General features: G+C 43.7%; 1 pseudogene; it reads right to left on the reverse strand.

Annotated features, from left to right (window-relative positions):
• The window catches only part of LOC117354784, a 183,025-nt pseudogene that overhangs the window by 83,106 nt on the left and 77,305 nt on the right, over positions 1–22,614 (reverse strand).

A 22,614-nucleotide genomic window follows, 5' to 3' on the forward strand; every position in this document is an offset into this window, starting at 1 on the left:
CTCTGCATTTCTTTGCATTGAATTTAGTTGCCAGACATTAGACCATTCCTCTAACTTTTGCAGATCCTTTTTCATATTTTCCAGTCCCTCTTCAGTGTCTACTCTGTTACAAATCTTGGTATCATTCACAAAAAGGCAAACTTTTCCTTCTAACCCTTCAGCAATGTCACTCACAAAAATATTGAACAGTATCGGCCCCAGCACCACACCCTGAGAGACTCCACTACTCACCTTTCCTTCCTCCGAGCAACTTCCATTAACCACCACTCTTTGGCATATGTCCGACAGCCAGTTTCTGACCCAGTTCACCACTTTGGGTCCTAACTTCATTACATTACATTACATTACATCAGGGATTTCTATTCCGCCATTACCTTGCGGTTCAAGGCGGATTACAAAAGGTTAGTTTAAGGACAGAATTACAATGAATAAAGAATTACAGCGTTACAGAGTGACAGAATTATATGAATTGTAGAGCATAGCTAGAGAGGTAATATGAAGATCTTGAGGGCTTTTAGTGGTTGTGTTGTTATTTCTGTTTTAGGAATTTCTTGAAAAGTGTGGTTTTTATTTCTTTTCTGAACGTCTTATAGTCTGGGGTGGTCATCAGAAGGTTGGAGATTTGGTTATCCAGTCTTGCAGCTTGTGTGGCTAGGAGGCCGTCATGTTGTTTTGTTCTTTTCACTTCTTTGGATGGGGGGGGTATGAATGGGGAGTGCGTTTTTCTGTGTCTGGTGCTGGTTGCTTGGATGAGGCGATTATTCAGGTATGATGGGCTGTCTCCGTGTAGTGTTTTAAATAATATGCAGTAAAATTTAAATTGGATTCTTTCTTGGATTGGGAGCCAGTGTGAGTTGATGTAGGCTTCAGTGATGTGGTCGTGTTTTTTCAATGAATAGACGAGTCTTAAGGCTGTATTTTGGATTGTTTGGAGTTGTCTTATCGTAGTCGCCGGACATGGGAGGAAGAGAATGTTACAGTAGTCCAGTATTCCTAGTACTAGTGATTGTACTATAAGTAGGAATTGTGTGCATTCAAAGAATTTTCGGACTTGTCTCAGGTTTCTCATGATTGCGAATGATTTTTGAGTTGTTTTGTTTATTTGTGGCTGCATTGTGCAGCATCTGTCTATGGTCATGCCTAGTAGTTTTATGGTTGTTTGGATGGGATATTTGGTTGCGTTTATGTCTAGGATGGTTGTGGTTTGGATCCTGTCGTTTTCTAGGAGGATGAATTTGGTTTTGTCTTGGTTGAGTTTAAGTTTGTGATTTTCCATCCAGGTTGTGACTGCTTCCAGTGTGTGGTGAAGTTCCTCTGTCATGGTATGTTTGGAATGATCGTATGGGATGAGGATGGTGATGTCATCTGCATAGCTATAGGATGTTATGCCTAGATTATCCAGATGGGTTCCTAGAGAGGCAGTGTATAGATTGAAGAGGGTGGGGGACAGTGGAGATCCTTGTGGTACACCGCAATCTAGCCCTTCAATCTAGCCCAGGTCCTCCAGAACCCGGAATAGCTGTTCCACCATGGCGCGCCCCACTTCCAGTGAGGGAACTCTGAACAACCAGACATCCAGATATGGGTAAATTTGCAACCTCATCCTCCTTTAATGAGCTGCCACAACCAGAAGCACAGTGGAAAAGGTCTGGGGTGCTGTCGTCGGACCACATGGCAGAGCCAAAAGTGATAATGCTGATCCCAGACATGAAACCTCAGAAAGTAGCTGGAAAAAATGGGAATCTGTAAATACACCTCCGTAAAATCCAGGGAGGCCAAAAACTTCCCCTGAGCCACTGCTGCAAAAACCGATTTTCCGGTTTCCATTTGAAACCAAGTAAGCTTGAAAGCCACCTGCAGTTATTTTAGATCCAGAAGAGGTCTCCAATCTACCGATGCATTCTTTAGTACAATCAAGTAACAGAGTATCTGCCTGAGCCTGAAAGAGTGCTTGGCACTGGCTCTATTGCTCAAATATCCAGAAAACACTGAACAGTAGCTTGGACTTTGCGCACTGCATCCGGTCTCCTGGCAGGAGAAATCACAAACCAATCTAACAGGGGTTGGGCAAATTCCAGCTTGTAACCTGACCGAAGAAATTCCAAGATCCACTGGTCTACCGCAATGTGCATCTAGGCCTGCAGATGCTCCAAGATAAGACCCCCTATCCGCAGAGGGGTCCTCAGTTCCCTGGTGTCATTTTTTATTTCTTTCGAGCAGGTCGGACAGAGGCAGACTGAGAGCGCCTGTAATTCACAAACCGACCCCTGGAACCCTGAAAGGATCACCGCAATGAGGAAAGAGAATGTCATCTGTAGGCACAAAAAATCCTTTGGAAGCCCCAAAAAGGAGGGCGCTATACCATCTGGCAGTGCCTGCGGATGACGATCCATCACTGAAGTCATGAGGGCATCCAGCCAGCTACCCCTTGAAAGGCAGCCGGGCTAGAGTTGCCATGAAGGACATATCACCAGCCTATGGCCGAACCCATAGCATTCAGTGGGCTGACATTGAATACACTGACCCTAAAGCTAGCCCTTTCAAAAGGTCATAGAACCATTCATCATGAAGTCCATCCCAGCCAACAGAAGCTGAGGAGGCTCTACTGCCGCAGCCTCTAGCACACATAGAAAGCTAGGCAGGCTTGGCACAAAGGACATTGCCATAGCAGCTTTAACTCCTAAATTAGCCGAGTCAAAAACTGTCACCAGGCAGTGACGTGCGTCGGGTCACCTGGGCATCCCAGGAATCACTTAGGGCCACCCCAACAGCTGCTGTCACTCCAAAAGCTGCTAGCATTCCGGAAAAGCCCCTCCGGAGAGTCAAACTCACCAGTCTGGATTGTTGTTGGACGATTTGTGGCCGAGTTCTGCTGGGCGACTGATTCACTAGAGCCCTCATGCAAATTATCTGATCGGACGCATGCCCCACGGATCACTGCAGAGCGATTGTGACGCACACACAGACTCTCCTGGTTGGCTGTAGATGCGATCCACGCATGTGCTTGCTCTCCACACAAGCGAGGTCAAAACAAAGGGGGAGGGGTGGCATAGGTACAGACAGCAGCTCCCAAAAGGAATCATTTAAATTTGTGCAGCCAGACTACGGAACAGAACACGCTTTAAACCCGTGGGTTAAAACCATGGGCTCGCATTGCGCATTTTGCACAATATATAAAAAGGGGGGAGTATGCATATGTACAGTTTTTTTATTTTTTATGTTGATGGTTGTTTTCAGGGCAGCAGAGAGCAAGGAGATTTCACGTATTTCAGGGTGGCAGAGAGCAGGAGAGTCGGCAAGGACAGTAACGACTGGTCCTCAGCAGTCGCTTCATTTAGGATCGGCAAACCCAATCAGTGTTCCTTCTGTTTAGTGAATCGATGGCTTCCTACTTATGCACGGCATTTCCCCTCAGTTGCATGTGCGGATCGGATATTGATCGCACAGCTGTTTAGTGAATCGGGTCGGGGAACAATGGGGTCAAGAAATGATCGCAAAACCATCAGTACATGATCAGTAAGTTTTGTGAATCTAGCCCTAAGAGACAGAGTGAGAATTCACTGCCACAGTGCTGGAAAAGCTATACTCAAGCTGATCTTCGGGCTGCCGGACAGATTCCACTGTCTGACAATGCCTCCACCTCTGTGGACCACTGACTGTGCACGGAGATGGGAAGAGGTGCGAAAACGCAGCCTGCATGCTGTGGAACACCACTGAGCCTCCTAAGTGTGCTGAACAGTTTGCGCTCGACCCCCCGCTTAACAGGGAGATAAGGTCAGAGATATCCAAGGAAGACTAGCAGACTGGCTGACAGGTACCCCAAAGGAATTAGGGACCGGCCTGTCAGCTACAGACCGAAGTCTGTGAATTCTCAAGCAGGCAGCAGTTCAAATGTTCGTAGAAAGCGAAAGGGAATGAAACTATGTCGAATTAAAAATAATAAATTGGAGAAAGCAGAACACACACACACTGCAGCCACATGCAGAAGAGAAAGACTGATGGGAGGAGCTAAGCTGGCCAGTGAAGTATCCTAGAGGCGAAGTAAAAAACTTATAATTCTCTTCTGCAGCCCATGAAGGTAGGAGGAAATAACCCTATAGTCTAGAATGTCTTACCTATTGCACTGGAAAGCACAGTTACTCACCGTGTAGTATTTCAGTTTACGATTGTGCATATGGATGATGTTGGTGCACACACCATTAAGAAAATCCTGAGAGTGGGAGACCAGAACAAGAATCCGTTTAAACCTTAACGCAAAAGATAAATAAATAAATGGACTTATACTTTACATACCAACAAGACAAGGCATCACATCCTACCCCGCTACCTTTTACCTCCTATACTACAATTAACTGTCTTGAGTACGAGACGTGCAGAAACCATTTTTCAGAAATCATGCACACAGACCCTCCACCAGGGGGACACAGTCACTACCTCATTTCCGCAGACCCTCCACCATGGGTGAATTCAGTGCCCCCAAAATCTGTTCCCACAGATGCTGAATAAGAAGTTCGGCTACTATTTCAACAAGGTAGTCGCAACCAAACTTACGATTTTAACTCCTCTTCTAGCCACACACAAGCATCCAAATCCAGATGGTTTGTAGGTTCGTCCAAGAGAAGCATGAATGGTCGAATAAATAGGGCTCTACATGAGAAACAGGAGAAAAATACATCTTCACAAAGAAAGCAAAGATATTTCCCTCTAGCAGGTGTTCTCCAAGGACAGCAGGCATATATTCTCACATGTGGATGACATGTAAAGTATATGATAAATGATACAAAGATAATGGAAGAGCTCATAAATTGTAGCTCATGTACTGTAACACCATTATAAAAGCTTAAGTGGACCACTCTGAATCGACTACCCTGTTATTAGTAGCAGCAGCATCCATGGAACCCGATAGGGACACTACCAAGTGCCCATACCATGCATGTACCGGTGCCTTCCCCCCCCAACATGAGCTCAAAGGAATGTTAAGTACAGGGTGGGTCCCTGGATAAAACTAAGGCAACTTCCTTGAAGTTAAATGATCCTACTATTAAAATATTGAGAGTCATCTTAGATTGTGCTCCGACATTAGATGCCTTAGTAAAGAAAAGCTTTTTTGTTCTCTGGAAACTCCATCCTATTGTATTTTGATTTCACCTCTTTCAGACTCTTGGTGCAGTCTCTGGTTTTGGGCCTACTAGATTATTGTAATACTTGGGCTCCTATAAGAAAACTATTACGAAGATGAAAGTTGTCCAGAATACGGCGGTTTGTCTGATCTATAATTTGAAGAAATCTGAACACATAGAACCTTATCTTAGGAAATTGCATTGGCTTCCTGTTGAAGCGAGAATACTTTTCAAATTTGTTTGTATTGGTTATACAATTTGGAAATGCACCATGTTACATGTTGAAACATTTCAGATTTTCAGGTAATGAATGGCGTACACGTGGCAGTTCTTTTTTCTCTTTTCCATCCTTAAAAGGATGCATGTATACAAGATTTCTTGAAAGAACGCTATCTTTCCAAGCTGGCAAATGGAGTAAAACATTAAGTGGTTTGATTGTGGCTTCTAATTCCTATCATACTGTTAGGAAAAATATTAACACTCATCTTTTTGATATATTCACCTGATGTTACATTACATTACATTAGGGATTTCTATTCCCCATTACCTTGCGGTTCAAGGCGGATTACAAAAGAGTTAAAGAAAGTGTTTTACAAAAAGATTTCTGGTCCTTTTTGGGGAAAAAAATAGTAGAGCAGGTTGATTTGGGGGTTCAGGGGGTTAGAGAGATGAAAGAAGGAAGCTTGAGAGATTAGGACTTTTTCAGGGATTTTTTGAAAAGTATAGTCTATCTCTTTTCTGAAAGTTTTGTAATTTGGGGTCGTAATCAGAAGGTTGGCGATTTGGTTGTCTATTTTTGCTGCTTGATGTTATCACGACTTTTAATGCTACTGCTGTACTATCGTTGTTTTTCTTCAGCTTTTCATTATTGTTAACCGCATAGAACTGAGAGGTACTGTGGTATAAAAATAAAAATTATTATTTTTCCGATTTTAATTGTATTTTATGTATTAAGAATTGTACACCACTGGGGTTGTCTTGGCAGCTAGGCAATATATAAAGTTAAATAAAACTGTAAGAAGCCAACTAGAGACAGTGGGCAAGTTGTGAGAATATATGTCTGCTGTCATCCGAGAACACCTGCTTCAGGCTATCTTTGCTTTCTCCAAGGACAAGCAGGCATAATATTTTCACATGTGGGACTCCCAAGCTACAAGAATCATGGATTCAAAAACACGAGCCTGGTGAAACTCGAGAGAAAGTCTGAACTAAGGAAGTAAAAAGATTCTGCATAATTGCTTATCCCAACCGACTGTCTCTTCTGGAATTTTGTTCCAAACAGGAGTGAGAAGGAAAGTTATGAAATCAGCCACTTATCAGATATCTTCAATAGATGCAGAGCTAGGGTAATCAGATTTGTTGAAGAAAAAAGGGTATATGGTCCCACCCCCACATAAACCTTATCTCTTCTCCTTCCTCAAGTCTGGGCCGCGTCTGGAGGGCCTCCAAGTATGCACAGATGCGAAGCAATGGCATCACACTCGTGCACATACATGTGATGACACTGCATTATATTCGTGCATGCTTGGAGGTCTTCCAAAACCCGGATAAACTGCTGGGTTTCAAAATCTGTCCACACACCCAGACAGTCCTCTAAAAAAAGACGTCTGAGCAGAGCGTAAATGAGCCACTGAGGAAGCCATAGCATGGGTACTGTGTGCTGTTACATGGCCCTGTAGTGTCAGCCCAGTCTGAGTATACATAACGTGACCATTTATTTTTTTCATCAAAAGGGGACATCTATTAATTGTCAGTCCCGCCCCCAATCCCACCCTAGCCCCACCCCAACTCCGCCCTAACCCCACTCCCAATTTCTTCTATTCATTTTTTCATGTACACATAATATCTTCATATTAATTCATAATGGTAACCTTAAAATTAAAAAAAACTACAAAGCAAACTATACGCAGAGAAAATGTTAATTCTCATTTATATTTGGGGGGTTTTCAAAGATGTCAAGGCAAATGACTTTCAAATATGCAATGTCACCTCAGTAACTAAAGAAAAATAGACAAATATAGTGCAAAATATAGACAGCAGATATCAATTCTCAAAACTGACACGTTTTGATCACTAAATTAAAAATAAAATCATTTTTCCTACCTTTGTTGTCTTGTGATTTCATGAGTCTCTGGTTGCGTTTCCTTCTGTCTGTGTATCCTTTCTTTTGTTTCTTTCTTTCTGCACTCAGGCCCAACAATTGTCCCTTTCTATTCCCTCCCTCCTTCCTTCCCATGTCCTTAGTGCCCCCAGAGCCTCCTTCCCATGTCCTTAGTGCCCCCAGTGCCTCCATCCTGTGTCCTTAGTGCCCCCAGTGCCTCCATCCTGTGTCCTTAGTGCCCCCAGTGCCTCAGTCCTGTGTCCTTAGTGCCCCTTCCTATGTCTTTAGTGCCCCCAGTGCCTCCTTCCCAAGTCCTTAGTGCCCCTTCCTATGTTTTTAGTGCCCCCAGAGCCTCCTTCCCATGTCCTTAGTGCCCCCAGTGCCTCCATCCCGTGTCCTTAGTGCCCCCAGTGCCTCCATCCTGTGTCCTTAGTGCCCCCAGTGCCTCCATCCTGTGTCCTTAGTGCCCCCAGTGCCTCAGTCCTGTGTCCTTAGTGCCCCTTCCTGTGTCTTTAGTGCCCCCAGTGCCTCCTTCCCAAGTCCTTAGTGCCCCTTCCTATGTTTTTAGTGCCCCCAGAGCCTCCTTCCCATGTCCTTAGTGCCCCCAGTGCCTCCATCCCGTGTCCTTAGTGCCCCCAGTGCCTCCATCCTGTGTCCTTAGTGCCCCCAGTGCCTCCATCCTGTGTCCTTAGTGCCCCCAGTGCCTCAGTCCTGTGTCCTTAGTGCCCCTTCCTATGTCTTTAGTGCCCCCAGTGCCTCCTTCCCAAGTCCTTAGTGCCCCTTCCCAAGTCCTTAGTGCCCCCAGAGCCTCCTTCCCATGTCCTTAGTGCCCCCAGTGCCTCCATCCCGTGTCCTTAGTGCCCCCAGTGCCTCCATCCTGTGTCCTTAGTGCCTCCAGTGCCTCCTTCCCATGTCTTTAGTGCCCCCAGTGCCTCCTTCCCATGTCCCTCTCACTGCCTTCCACACTTTGTCCCACCCCCACCCCCAAGCCAGCCTGCCTGCCTGTCTACCTCTCTCCCTCCCTCCCTGGCCAAAGCCTGCCTGCTTGCCTGCCTACCTATCTCCTTCCCTTCCTGCCGCAAAAAAAAAAAAAAAAAAAAAGCCTCCCCATCTTTCCCCCCGTCTGCTGCTCTTACTGCCCTACTGCTACAGCTGCTAAACCCGACAGGAAGTCTTCTTTCCGACGTCAATTCTGACATTGGAGAGGACGTTCTGGGCCAGCCAGGCAGCGATTAGCTGGCCCAGAACGTCCTCTCCAATGTCAGAATTGACGTCGGAAAGAAGACTTCCTGTCGGGTTTAGCAGCTGTAGCGGTAGGGCAGTAAGAGCAGCAGACAGGGGGAAAGATGGGGAGGCTTTTTTTTTTTTTTTTTTGCGGCAGGGAGGGACAGGAAGTGATCGCCTGTCCCATTGTCCCCGAGCACAGCTTCGGGACGCTGTTCCTGAAAACAGGACATTTCGGACGTCCCGAAGCTGTCTGTGGGGACAACGGGACAGGAGGTCTGAAAACGGGACGTATGGTTACCTTAAGTATACACAAACGAGATACAGCCCATTAGCCGACTGGAGATGGTTCTCTTGGTATCAGGAACTCCAAGTTTGTTAGGATCAAATGCCACAAAGAGTTGGGAGAATCCTCTATGAGGTTTAGTGTGCTCCAGGTAGTATGTCAGAGCACACTTGCAGTCCAAGGTGTGAAGAGCTGCTTTTCCAGGATAGGAATGTAGCTTTGGAAAGAAAAAAGGTAAAACTATGGATTGGTTGTGGTAGAATTCTGAGACACCTATGGGTAGGAATTTTGAATGAGTTTAAAGCACTACTCTGTCATTTCCTCCTATTGGTTTTAAAAGTATTTCCCTGCAATTTCACTCTAGTGTCCCCTAGGTCTTTGTAATTTTTGATGGAATGAAAAATTGATCCACTTGTACCCTTTCTACTCCACTCCGGATTTTGTAGACTTCAATCATATGAACCTTTTCTAGTGCCGCTATATCTTTTTTGAGATAAGGAGACCAGAACTGAATGCAATACTCAAGGTGAGGCTACACCATGGAGCGATACAGAAGCATTATAACATTCTTAGTCTTGTTACCCATCCCTTTTCTAATAATTCCTAGCCTCTTGTTTGCTTTTTTGGTCTCAGCCACACATTGGGTGGAAGATTTCAGTGTATTGTTTTTAATGACACCCAGATCTTTTTTTTGAGGGCTGACCCTCAAGGTGGACCCTATCATCTGTTAACTATGATTTGGATTATTCTTCACAATGTGCAGATGAGTCTGATGGGATCCCATAAGATTCCTCAGCAGAGAGGTCCGAGTAATCAGAGGAATAATGTTGTGAAAGAATTGAATCGTATTCCTTGATGCCATGCTTTGGTGATGGTAACTGTTCAGAATGGCATCAAGTTAGGCTCCGAGATTATTGAGCATGCCGAATATTGAAAAGGAGAATATCTGGATGGTCAATGGAATGTATCTCGTTGACCCAATGAGCACCTTTAATGGAAAAACTGTACTCCCTAAAAGCTGCACGCCTTCTCAATGCTGACAGCAATGGAGTGGAGCGATGTTCACTGAGGATGCTGCTCAGACTGTGCTGACATGGGATGCATCAAAGCCAGTACCTGCCCTGTGTGTGACTTCAGCATCTCCACCAATTCTTTTTGTACTATCTCTGTGATCTGGTCTTGTAAAGATGGTGCAGATAGTCAGTACAAATAGCACAGACTGTACCGTGTTGTTGAGGCACGCCTCTGAGGAGACACCAGTTGCAGAGATGGTGATCTAGAATTGGTGCGTCTACATTTCATATTTGTCGATGGAATAGATGCTTGGGAGGACTCAGATGCATAACTTGAGGGAGAAGGATGTCTGTGCTTCTTAAGTTTCTTATGGACTTCTCCTAACAGAGGCAAAGGAGACAAAGCAGTAGTTGTCAGAAGCATAGATGCTCTTGGACTTAAATTGCATATATACCAATGCAAGGAGCCTAAGGAACAAAATGGGGGAATTAGAAGGCACGGCCAAAGCTGAGAACATAAACATCATTGGGATCTCCGAAACATGGTGAAATGAAGAAAACAAATGGGATACAGCACTGCCGAGGTACAAACTCTATCGCCAGGACAGGTCAGGACAAAAAGGAGGAGGAATAGCCCTATACATAAAAGAAAGTATACACTCGACCAGAATGGACACAGCAGCGACGACCAACAAATTGGAATCGCTATGGGTTAAAATACCGGGAAGGAAAGGGCCCGAGATAAAGATGGGCCTGTACTATCGTCCACCTGGCCAAACCAAAGTTATCGATGAAGAAATGGAAGCCGAGATGAAGCGAGAATGCAAAAGCGGTAACACGATCATTATGGGAGACTTCAACTATCCCGGGATAGACTGGAGTCTTGGAAGCTCAAAATGCGCTAGGGAGACCGGATTCCTGAAGGCTATACACGATTGCTTCATGGAGCAGCTTGTCAGAGAACCGATGAGAGGGAATGCCACTCTGGATCTAATCCTAAATGGGCTAAGAGGACCTGCGAAGGAAGTGGAAGTAGTGGGACCATTGGGAAACAGTGATCATAATATGATCAATTTCAAAGTTGAAGTAGGAATACCGAAGGGAAAGAGAACCATAGCGACAACTTTTAACTTCAAGAAAGGAAACTACGAAGCGATGAGAGTAATGGTAAGGAAGAAACTTAGGAACACCTCAAAGAAATGGCAGACTGTAGAACAAGCCTTGTCTTTATTCAAGGACACGGTGAGCGAGGCGCAAAATCTGTATATCCCCAGATTCAGAAAAGGGTGCAAAAAGAGTCGAACATAAGACCTGGTGTGGCTAACTAAAGAAGTGAAGAAAGCGATAGGTGATAAGAAGAACTCATTCAGGAAATGGAAAAAGGGCAAAACTAAGGAGAACTGGAAAGAGCACAGGAAGTATCAAAAAGAATGTCACCTTGTGGTTAGAAAAGCCAAAAGAGAATATTAAGAGAGGCTAGCCAGGGTAGCACAAAATTTCAAACCGTTCTTCAGATATGTTAAAGGGAAGCAGCCGGCTAGGGAGGAGGTGGGACTGCTAGATGATGGAGACAAGAAGGGAGTGGTGAAGGAGGAGAAAGAAGTGGCAGAAAGACTAAACATGTTCTTTTTGTCTGTACTTACAAAAGAGGACACATCCAACATATCGGAACCTGAGCAAATCTTCAAAGGAGACCAAGCAGAAAAATTAACATCCATGGAAATAAGCCTTGAAGACGTACACAGGCAGATAGAAAAATTAAAAACTGACAAATCACCGGGCCCGGACAGAATCCACCCAAGGGTTCTGAAAGAACTAAAGGAGAAAATAGCGAAACTACTACAGCAAGTTTGCAATCTATCCCTGAAAACAGGTGTGATCAGAGGATTGGAAGATAGCCAATGTTACACCCAACTTTAAAAAGGGATCAAGAGGTGACCCGGTAAACTACAGACCAGTGAGTCTGACCTCGGTTCTGGGGAAAATGGCGGAAGCGCTGATAAAAGACAGCATCGATGAGCATTTTGAAAGAAATAAACTTCCGATAACAAGCCAACATGGCTTCTGCAAGGGGAGATTGTGCCTAACGAACTTATTGCACTTCTTCGAAAGAATTAACAAACGGATGGACAAAGGGGCCCCATAGACATCATATATTTAGATTTCCAAAAAGCCTTTGACAAGGTACCACATGAACGCCTACTTCGGAAACTGAAGAACCATGGGGTGGAAGGAGACGTACATAGATGGATCAGGAATTGGTTGGCGGGTAGGAAGCAGAAGGTAGGAATGAAGGGCCACTACTCGGACTGGAGGAGGGTCATGAGTGGTGTTCCGCAGGGGTCGGTGCTCGGATCGCTGCTTTTCAATATATTTATAAATGATCTAGAAACAGGGAAGAAGTGCGAAATAATAAAATTTGCAGATGACACCAAACTATTTAGTGGTGCTCGGACTAAAAAGGACTGCCAAGAATTACAAAGGGACCTGAACAAACTAAGGGAGTGGGCGACGAGATGGCAGATGAAGTTTAATGTAGAGAAATGCAAAGTATTGCATGAAGGAAGCAGAAACCCGAAGAACAGCTATACGATGGGAGGGATGTTATTGAATAAGAGTACCTAAGAAAGGGACTTGGGTGTAATGGTGGACAAGACAATGAAGCCGACGGCACAGTGCGCAGCGGCCACTAAGAGAGCGAATAGAATGCTAGGTATAATCAAGAGGGGTATTACAACCAGAACAAAAGAAGTTATCCTGCCGTTGTATCGGACAATAGTGCGCCTGCATCTGGAGTACTGCGTCCAATATTGGTCGCCATACCTTAAGAAGGATATGGCAATACTCGGTTAGAATCGATAGGTGTAAATGACAAAGTACTTTCCTGGTTTTCTTCGTATCTTGCTAACCGTACCTCATTAGTCAGATTCAATAATGAACTTTCTGAAACTTATACTTCTTCTTTTGGAATTCCGCAAGGCTCTATCTTGTCCCCTCTCCTGTTCAATATCTTTCTCTCTCCACTACTAAGTATCTGTCAGTCTATCGGGTTCACCCCTTTCTCTTACGCTGATGATATTCAACTCATTCATCCATTAGATCCAGAAAATAACAATGATATTTCATCTATCAATAAAAAACTAGAAACAATTCAAAACTGGCTTAACTCAAATAAGTTGTCATTAAACATAAATAAGACCAAAACAATGCTCTTCACTTGGAAAAAGGACATAGCCTTGAAGACCTCTTTTGTTCTTAACAATATTCCCTTGAATTTAGTTTCCACTGTTAAAATTCTTGGGGTCACAATTGACGATAAATTACTCTATCATGAGCATATTTCTCTCACTGTTAAAAATTGCTTTTTTAAGTTACATTTGATCCGATCAATCGCTAAATTTTTGTGTGCCAAATCAATCAAAATATTGATCCACTCTTTGATTATAGCAAAACTAGATTTCTATAATGTACTCCTACTCAATATTTCCCAAAAAGAAGACTTCAGGTCATACAAAACACAGCGATCAAATTAATATACAATGCTAAGAAATATGACCACGTTACCCCACTGTTGATAGACGCCCACTGGCTTCCTATCAGCCATCGCATCTCTTTTAAAGTAATACTGCTTATATTTAAAACTTTAACATTTAATGAACCCCAATTTATATCAAGATTATTAATACCCCATAATACCCTACGTCCACTTCGGTCATCAAGCCAAAATCTCCTCTCAGTTCCGTCTCTGACAATAGTAGGCACAAGACGATCGGACATGTTTTCTGTGATGGGCCCTCAATGGTGGAATTCTTTGCCACAATACATTAGAAATGAAAAAGATCTTACATCTTTAAAAAAATCCTTAAAATCTTATTTTTTTAAAGATGCTTTTAACATTTAAACTTTTAAATATAAATTTCTAAATACATCAAAGTTTTATTTACCCCCACTCCCTTTTGTATTTTTTCTTCTCGTTCTTTTCTTCTAAGACAAAAATTGTAACTTTTCCCCTTTCCCCCCCTACTCATGTTTGTATTATATGAAAGAATTTTGTTAATTTGTTTGTCTTTACGTATTATACTTTATTTTTGATTCTGTTCATCGCTTAGTGTTTCTAATAAGTGATTCATCAAATGTTAATAAAACTTGAAACTTGGTTCAGAGGAGAGTGACACGCTTGATAAAAGGTATGGAAAACCTTTCATACACTGAGAGATTGTAAAAACTGGGGCTCTTTTCCCTGGAGAAGAAGAGACCTAGAGGGGATATGATAGAGACTTACAAGATCATGAAGGGCATGGAGAAAGTGGAGAGGGACAGATTCTTCAAACTTTCGAAAACTACAAGAACGAGAGGGCATTCGGAAAAGTTGAAAGGGGACAGATTCAAAACCAATGCTAGTAAGTTTTTCTTCACCCAACAGGTGGTGGACACCTGGAATGAGCTTCCAGAGGGTGTGATAGGACAGAGTACGGTATTGGGGTTCAAGAAGGGATTGGACAATTTTCTAAAGGAAAAGGGGATAGAGGGGTATAGATGGAGGATTACTACACAGGTCCTGGACCTGTTGGGCCGCCGCGTGAGCGGACTGCTGGGTACGATGGGCCTCTGGTCTGACCCAGCAGAGGCACTGCTTATGTTCTTATGATTGTTGGCGAGCATCGGCATTGGAGTCAGCAAACATGGTCAATGTTCCCAATAAGATTTTCGTATTGTACTTGTTAGGCTTTGAGCAACTTCTTCTGTAATTTAGAACAAAGAGTGCACAAAATAACATGGTGTTCGAGACCTAAGCACTACACACATCAATTATGTGAATCAGTGGCTGAAATGGGCCGATTCTATTAAGTGCACAGTTTGAAGCCGCTTGGAGCCCTTGACATCAAGGGAAACACTGCCAGCATGAGATCAAAGGATTCAGTGGTCCAGAAGATGGGGGGGGGTGTCAAGTGAATGTTAAGCTGAAAAGGGATCGATGCTCCTAGCCTGAAAACAGTATGAAAAGAGCCTGGAGGCCCCAAACAAAAATTTGGTTAAAAATGAAAATTTTTTAACCCAGACAGAAAGCAAAATGTAAAATAATCAGGAAAAATTCAAACGGGAAGGCAGCAAAAAAGTCAAAAGTTTGACGTGCTTGGAGAGATTCCAAGAAAAACAGCTTCTTAGCTCCACAGGAAATTAAGAAATGATGGTCCCAGGTGGGACGGCACCAGTGCATGCACAATATGGGCAGTCTCGAGACTTTCTAAATTTTTGAAGCGACAGTAAACATTAACACTGGGATCTGTGGATATCACACACATGTGAGAATATGCTGCCTGCTTTTCCTAGGATAAAGGCCTTATACCTGACAAGATTGAAGGTCAATGCAAAATAGGAAAACCAGAAATGTGGTGAATCAATACAAACAGCTATGGATGCCCCTCTATCAACAATTAGGCATCTGAGTGAAGACTGAATACAGATCAAGACAACTATCTATAGGTTTGCCATCAAGTTGATATCAACTTGATGGTACATAACATACAATTAACCACATTCTCCAGTATACAGCATAAGCTTCATACTGTGACCGTTTTATTTTATCATTGTATACTTTTTAAAATATGATGTGATCACATATACATATCTTTATTTTTATATTACATGCATTTTATTTTCACACGATGTGAGTTTCAGTTGAGATACTTTTTTCAATTCTCCCTTTTTTCCCATTGTTTATATATTTTGTTACTGTATTTCATCTGTTAATGTACATTATACATCATGTTCCATATACAGTATTCTTTTGTATATCCATTTTATTTTGTCTATTCCTAACTAATAAGAGTTTTTAAAAAACGGGTCAGTATAACTTTTTAGACGTAAAGTGGCTTTTCATATTGTTTGTAATGTGTCTCCTCCTCTATATTTTTCCTCAGATTCACCCCCACCACCACCCCTCTCCCTTTTTTTCAGTCAGAGATCTACTGTTTGCCTTTGTTCCTGTACTGCAGCAGAGTTGAACCTTTACGTTTTTTGGACACGCCCCCTTTTCTTATCCTAGCCACGCTTAATTTTTATTCCAGTCTTAGGTTTTTTACACTTACATTTTAGTCTTACATTTTTTACACTATCTTAGGTTTTTTACACTTGTTTTTGTTTTTTACTCCAGCTGCTGATTTATATGTAATTCTGGTGTATATTTTATTCACTTTTTATATCTTTTTTCCAATATCATTCGATCCACACACATTTCACATTAACTTCACCAGCCCCGAGGATACGCCCCTTGACCTTTCTACATTTTGGTTTTTTTGTCACACACAGGTTTAGGATAGGTTTTCTCCTCAGTTTTCTCCTCATTTGGGTTAGGGATTTATTGTTTTGGTATGTCTCTTCAACTCAGACCCTCGCATTACAGAATTCTGCCCAAACGGTTACAAACTAGAGCTAGTATGCAGAGAAAACAAAAGAGGTGGAGGTCTAGCAATCATTGTAAAAAAACAACCTCAACATTAAAGTCCTTACCAAGCACTCCACCCCTCACATAGACCTTCTAGCCTGCCAACTCTCTGACAACACTCTCACAGGAACTCTGAACTGCCTTCTATGCTATGTCACACCAGGAAAATGGAATGCCTCTAAACAAGAACTTGAAGAATTTATCTTCCAGAATTCCCTATCTTCCACACACAACCTGATCCTAGGAGACATTAATCTCCACTTAGAAGACAACACCTCCAAACAAGTAGTGGATATTCTCACATTCCTCAACACCCTATCTTACCAAATACTCAACCCCGAACCCACACATGAAAAGGGCCATCAACTTGATATTGCCACTTACACATCTCCCAACCTCAACACACAAAACATCCACATCACCAACGGCTCATGGCATCCTACCTTATGGTCTGACCACTACAAGTACACCTTCACCATCAACTGAGAGCATAATAACATCAAACCTACTCCACGCATAACAAGCGTCAAGTCCAGGCAGAAAATCGAACCTAATACATTCTGGGACACAGCAGATCCAGCAATAGACTTAAACAACCCTAAAGAATTCATAAACACCTGGCGCTCCACAAGTGAATCCACATTGAACAAACTAGCACCTCTAAAAGCAAAAAACAAAATATGCAGACCATCAGACAAATGGTTTGACACCGAACTCCTACACCTAAAAAAGGCAATGCAGACAATTAGAAAGGACATGGAAAAAACAGAAACAAGACCACAATAAAACAGAATGGAGATCCAAAATCAAACAATATAAAATCAAACTGAAGGATAAACGTAAAGACTACTACTCCAAACTCATTGGCACCGAAAAACCGGACACCAAAAAACTTTTCAGTATCGTAAAAAACCTCACTGATACCAAACCCTTCCTCGCCACCCAAGGAACCCAGACTCCAACAGCTTCTCAACTAGCGGACCACTTCAAAAATAAAATCACCACAATCAGATCCACATTCAACAACTCTCAAAACCTCATAGAGGAGATACTAATAAATCCCACAATAGACGAAGCCATCTCAGCAGATAGGATCTGGAACAACTTCCTAACCACACAATGGTCAGACCTTGACCGGCTGTACAAAAAATACAGCAAATCTTCTTGTGATCTGAATAACTGTCCTCCTTATCTACTAGCTACAGCATCCACTAAATTCATAGCTTGTCTCACGCTATGGCTGCAAACCACCCTCAGGGAAGGTCAGTTCCCCTCAGATCTTGGCGAAATCATAATCATACTAAAAGACCCCAAAGGCCCAATAGACAACCCAACAAATTATAGACCAATCGCTTCTATCCCACTTTATGTCAAACTCATAGAGGGTATAGTAGCACAATATCTCACCAAATACCTAAAAGACCACCACATTCTGCATCCAACTCAATCTGGTTTCAGAGCTAATCACAGCACAATTTACACCCAAGAGTGCTCAGAGAATTGAGAGACGTTCTGGCAGAACCGTTGGCAGTGCTCTTCAATCTCTCACTAAGTACGGGGAAAGTTCCGTTAGACTGGAAAACAGCCAACGTCGTTCCTCTACATAAAAAGGGCTGCAAGGCTGAGGCTGCAAACTATAGACCGGTAAGCCTCACCTCAATAGTGTGTAAACTCATGGAAACACTAATTAAGTATAAATTAGATACGATCCTGAACGAGGGAAATCTCCGGGATCCCAACCAACATGGATTCACCAAGGGTAGGTCATGCCAGTCAAATCTAATCAACTTCTTTGACTGGGTAACAAGAAGACTGGACTCAGGAGAGTCTTTGGATGTCGTGTACCTGGACTTCAGCAAAGCGTTCGACAGCGTCCCACACCGCAGGCTGCTGAACAAGATGAAATCGATGGGATTAGGAGAGACTCTAGCTGCATGGGTTAAAGATTGGCTTAATGGCAGACTTCAGAGGGTGGTAGTTAACGGTACCCTCTCTAAAATGTCGGAGGTGACTAGCAGAGTGCCACAGGGTTCGGTCCTGGGCCCACTCCTCTTCAACATATTCATTGGGGATCTGACTCAAGGGCTTCAAGGCAAAGTAACCTTATTCGCTGATGACGCCAAACTATGCAATATAGTAAATGGCTATAATCTACAGGATGCTATGGAGCAAGACCTGCGTACTTTAGAAAATTGGTCCTTGATATGGCAGCTGGGCTTTAACGCCAAGAAATGTAAGGTCATGCATCTCGGTAACGGAAATCCTTGCAAAACTTACACCTTGAATGGAGAAACTTTAACCAGAACTACGGCAGAACGAGACTTGGGAGTAATCATCAGTGCTGACATGAAAGCAGCCACTCAAGTGGAGAAGGCTTCATCTAAAGCACGGCAGATGATAGGTTGTATCAAGAGAAGCTTCGTCAACAGGAAACCTGAAGTCATGATGCCATTGTATAGAGCCATGGTGAGACCTCATCTGGAGTACTGTGTGCAATTCTGGAGGCCACATTACCGTAAGGATGTGCTCAGAATTGAGTCGGTTCAGCGGATGGCCACCAGGATGGTCTCGGGGCTAAAGGGTCTCCCGCACGAGGAAAGACTGAGCAAATTGCAGCTCTACACTCTTGAAGAGCGTAGGGAGAGGGGAGACATGATTGAGACATTTAAGTACATCACAGGACGGGTCGAGGTGGAAGACGATATCTTTCTTCTCAGGGGACCCTCGACCACAAGAGGACATCCACTCAAACTCAGGGGAGGGAAGTTTCGTGGAGACGTCAGGAAGTACTTCTTCACGGAGAGAGTGATCGAGCATTGGAACAAGCTTCCAGTGCAGGTGGTCGAGGCACGCAGCATCCCAGACTTCAAGAACAAATGGGATACCCATGTGGGATCCCTACGAGGTCATGCCAAGGATAGGGTCGCTAGGACTTGAATGAGCGGGTCAGTAGAGTGACAGTATAATTACAATTATACTTAAGAAGTCAGAAGACCTAAGAGGGTGGGTAAATAGTGTGGGCAGACTTGATGGGCTATATGGCCCTTATCTGCCGTCATTTTTCTATGTTTATATGTTTTCTACTGGTATCTTTACTAGATATAGCCCGACAGCACCTCAGCAAAGGAAACAAGTTACTAATCATCCAACTCGATCTTTCAGCAGCATTCGACCTAGTTGACCATCCAATACTACTCCAGATACTAGATGCCATAGGAATATCAGGTAAAGTTCACAACTGGTTCCAAGGATTCCTTAAAACAAGATCATACAAAGTTAAGTCAAAAGATCTTCTATCCGACCCCTGGACAAACCCATGCGGAGTACCACAAGGATCCCCTCTTTCGCCTATACTTTTCAACCTCTTCATAGCTTCCTTAGGCACTGCCTAGACGCCCTAAATATAACATCTTTCAGCTACGCAGATGACATAACCATCCTCCTCCCCTTCGACATCCAAGACCCCGTCTCCAACGGACGCCTGAAAACAACACTGGAAACTGTAAAAAAATGGATGAAGAACCATAAGCTGAAACTGAATGCAGAGAAAACCAAATTCCTATTACTAGAGAAGGAACAAAAACCATCCCTAACAGAACTGGAAGTAAACGCAATCAAATATCCATTACAGAGCAATCTCAAAATTCTGGGAGTACAATTAGACAGATGTTGCACAATGCAGACACAAATCCACAAAATCATACAAAAAGCATTCTTCACCATGCGAAACCTAAGAAAAATAAGAAAATTCTTTACCAAAGAACACACTACAAGATCATTGTACAATCCCTCACACTTAGTACCTTAGATTACTGCAACAGCCTCTACCTACCGTGCCAAAACATGATAAAACAACTACAGACCGTTCAAAACACAGCCATCAGACTCATCTACTCTCTTAGCAAATTTAACCACATCACTCCCACCTATGCAGACTCTCACTGGCTTCCGATAAAAGCAAGATCTCAATTCAAATTCTATTGTCTACTATTCAAAGTAACCCATGGTACTGCCCCCAGCTACCTAAATAACCGCCTATACCGCTACCGCTCACCCAGATCAAGGAGAACTCAGAACCTATTCACCTTCCCTCCTCATAATGGTACCCGACGGAAGAAACTTTACGACAGCCTACTAGCGACACAGGCAGCGAAAATTGACCCCACCATAACCAAATTGATGAGCAAAACAACAGACATCAAAGTGTTTCGAAAAGAAATCAAAACAGTTCTATTCAAAAAACAGGTCCTTACTTACTAATCTCCTCCCACTCATACATGCCTTCTCCCCCGTGAATAACACATAAGTCAATCCCTCGAACCATAACTACCAAAAATTATCCAGATTCCTATATAAGCTTCTACCACATGTATCCAATAAACTTCCTCCTTCAATGTTAGGTAATCTTCTTCTGTTACCCGAAAAAACTGTTAATCTTCACTGTACCCTGTAAGTACTCGAATCTTTACTATGTAATTCCATGGGATCAACTGTATCTTGGAATGTACATGAAAGCAATGTTACTTACCGTAACAGTTGTTATCCAGGGACAGCAGGCAGCTATTCTCACTAGTGGGTGATGTCATCCGACAGAGCCCCGATACGGACATCTTGCAAGCATGTCTTGCTTGAAGAAACTCAGAAGTTTCGAGATGCCCGCACCGCGCATGCGCCAGTGCCTTCCCGCCCGATGCTCCGGGCGTGTCTCCTCAGTTCAGGTAGCTAGAAGAGAAGCCAACCTAGGGGAGGTGGGTGGGACTTGAGAATAGCTGCCTGCTGTCCCTGGATAACAACTGTTACGGTAAGTAACATTGCTTTATCCCAGAACAAGCAGGCAGGTATTCTCACTAGTGGGTGACCTCCAAGCTAACCTTAATGGGATGGTGGGAGAGTTGGCAACTTAGGAGAATAAATTTTGTAACACTGTTTGGCCAAACTGTCCATCCCGTCTGGAGAAAGTATCCAGACAATAATGAGAGGTGAATGTATGAACCGAGGACCAAGTGGCAGCCTTACAAATCTCCTCAATCGGTGTCGATCTGAGGAAGGCTACAGAGGCTGCCATTGCTCTGACCTTATGGGCTGTGACCTTACAGGGAAGGGGTAATCCAGCCTGGGCATAGCAGAAAGAGATACAAGCCGCCATTCAGTTGGAGATGGTGCGCTTCGATACAGGTCGTCCCAACTTGTTTAGATCAAAGGAGACGAAAAGTTGAGGAGCAGTTCTGTGTGGTTTGGTGCGATCCAAGTAGAAAGCCAAAGCACGTTTACAGTCCAGAGTGTGAAGAGCTGATTCTCCAGGATAAGAATGAGGCTTTGGAAAGAACACTGGAAGCACAATGGATTGGTTGAGGTGAAATTCAGAGACCACTTTAGGCAGGAATTTCGGGTGAGTGCAGAGGACCACCTTGTCATGATGGAATACTGTGAAAGGTGGGTCCGCCACCAAGGCCTGAAGCTCACTGACCCTGCGAGCAGAAGTGAGGGCCACCAGAAAAACCACTTTCCAAGTGAGAAACCTTAATGGAGCCTTGCGCAGAGGCTCAAAAGGAGGTTTCATAAGCTGAGAAAGGACAACATTGAGATCCCAAACCACTGGAGGCGGATTGAGAGGAGGATTGACATGAAAAAGTCCTTTCATAAATCTGGAAACCACAGGATGAGAAGAGAGAGGTTTCCCTTGTAGAGGCTGATGGAAAGCCGCAATAGCACTCAGGTGGACTCGTATAGATGTCGACTTGAGACCAGACTGAGACAGATGTAAAAGATAGTCCAAAACAGAGGATAGGGAGGCTCGCTGAGGCTCCTTAGAATTGGAAATACACCATGAAGAAAATCTAGTCCATTTTTGGGAGTAGCATTGTCGAGTAGCAGGCTTCCTGGAAGCCTCTAAGACATCCCTCACCGCTTGAGAAAACTGGTGAGGGGTTACGTTGAGAGGAACCAAGCTGTCAGGTGGAGAGACTGCAGGTTGGGATGAAGCAGTGATCCTTGATGTTGAGTAAGCAGAGAAGGAAACACTGGGAGAAGGACCGGGTCCCTGCTGCTGAGTTGAAGTAGAAGGGAGAACCAAGGTTGCCTGGGCCACCGAGGAGCTATCAGAATCATGGTGGCTTGGTCTGATTTCAACTTGACCAGAGTCTTTTGAATGAGAGGAAATGGAGGAAACGCATACAGAAATCGATTCCCCCAATCCAGCAGAAAGGCATCTGCCTCGAGGCGATGAGGAGTGTAGATCTTGGAGCAAAACTGAGGCAGCTTGAAGTTGTGGGGAGCCGCAAAGAGGTCTATCTGAGGCGTCCCCCATTGTGCAAAGACCTGATGAAGGGGGTTGGAATAGAGAGTCCATTCGTGAGGCTGGAGGAGACGACTCAAGTTGTCCGCCAAGACATTGTCCTTCCCCTGAATGTAGACAGCTTTGAGGA

Source organism: Geotrypetes seraphini, chromosome 2 (assembly GCF_902459505.1).
Source record: "Geotrypetes seraphini chromosome 2, aGeoSer1.1, whole genome shotgun sequence".
In the NCBI taxonomy this organism is placed as follows: domain Eukaryota; kingdom Metazoa; phylum Chordata; class Amphibia; order Gymnophiona; family Dermophiidae; genus Geotrypetes; species Geotrypetes seraphini.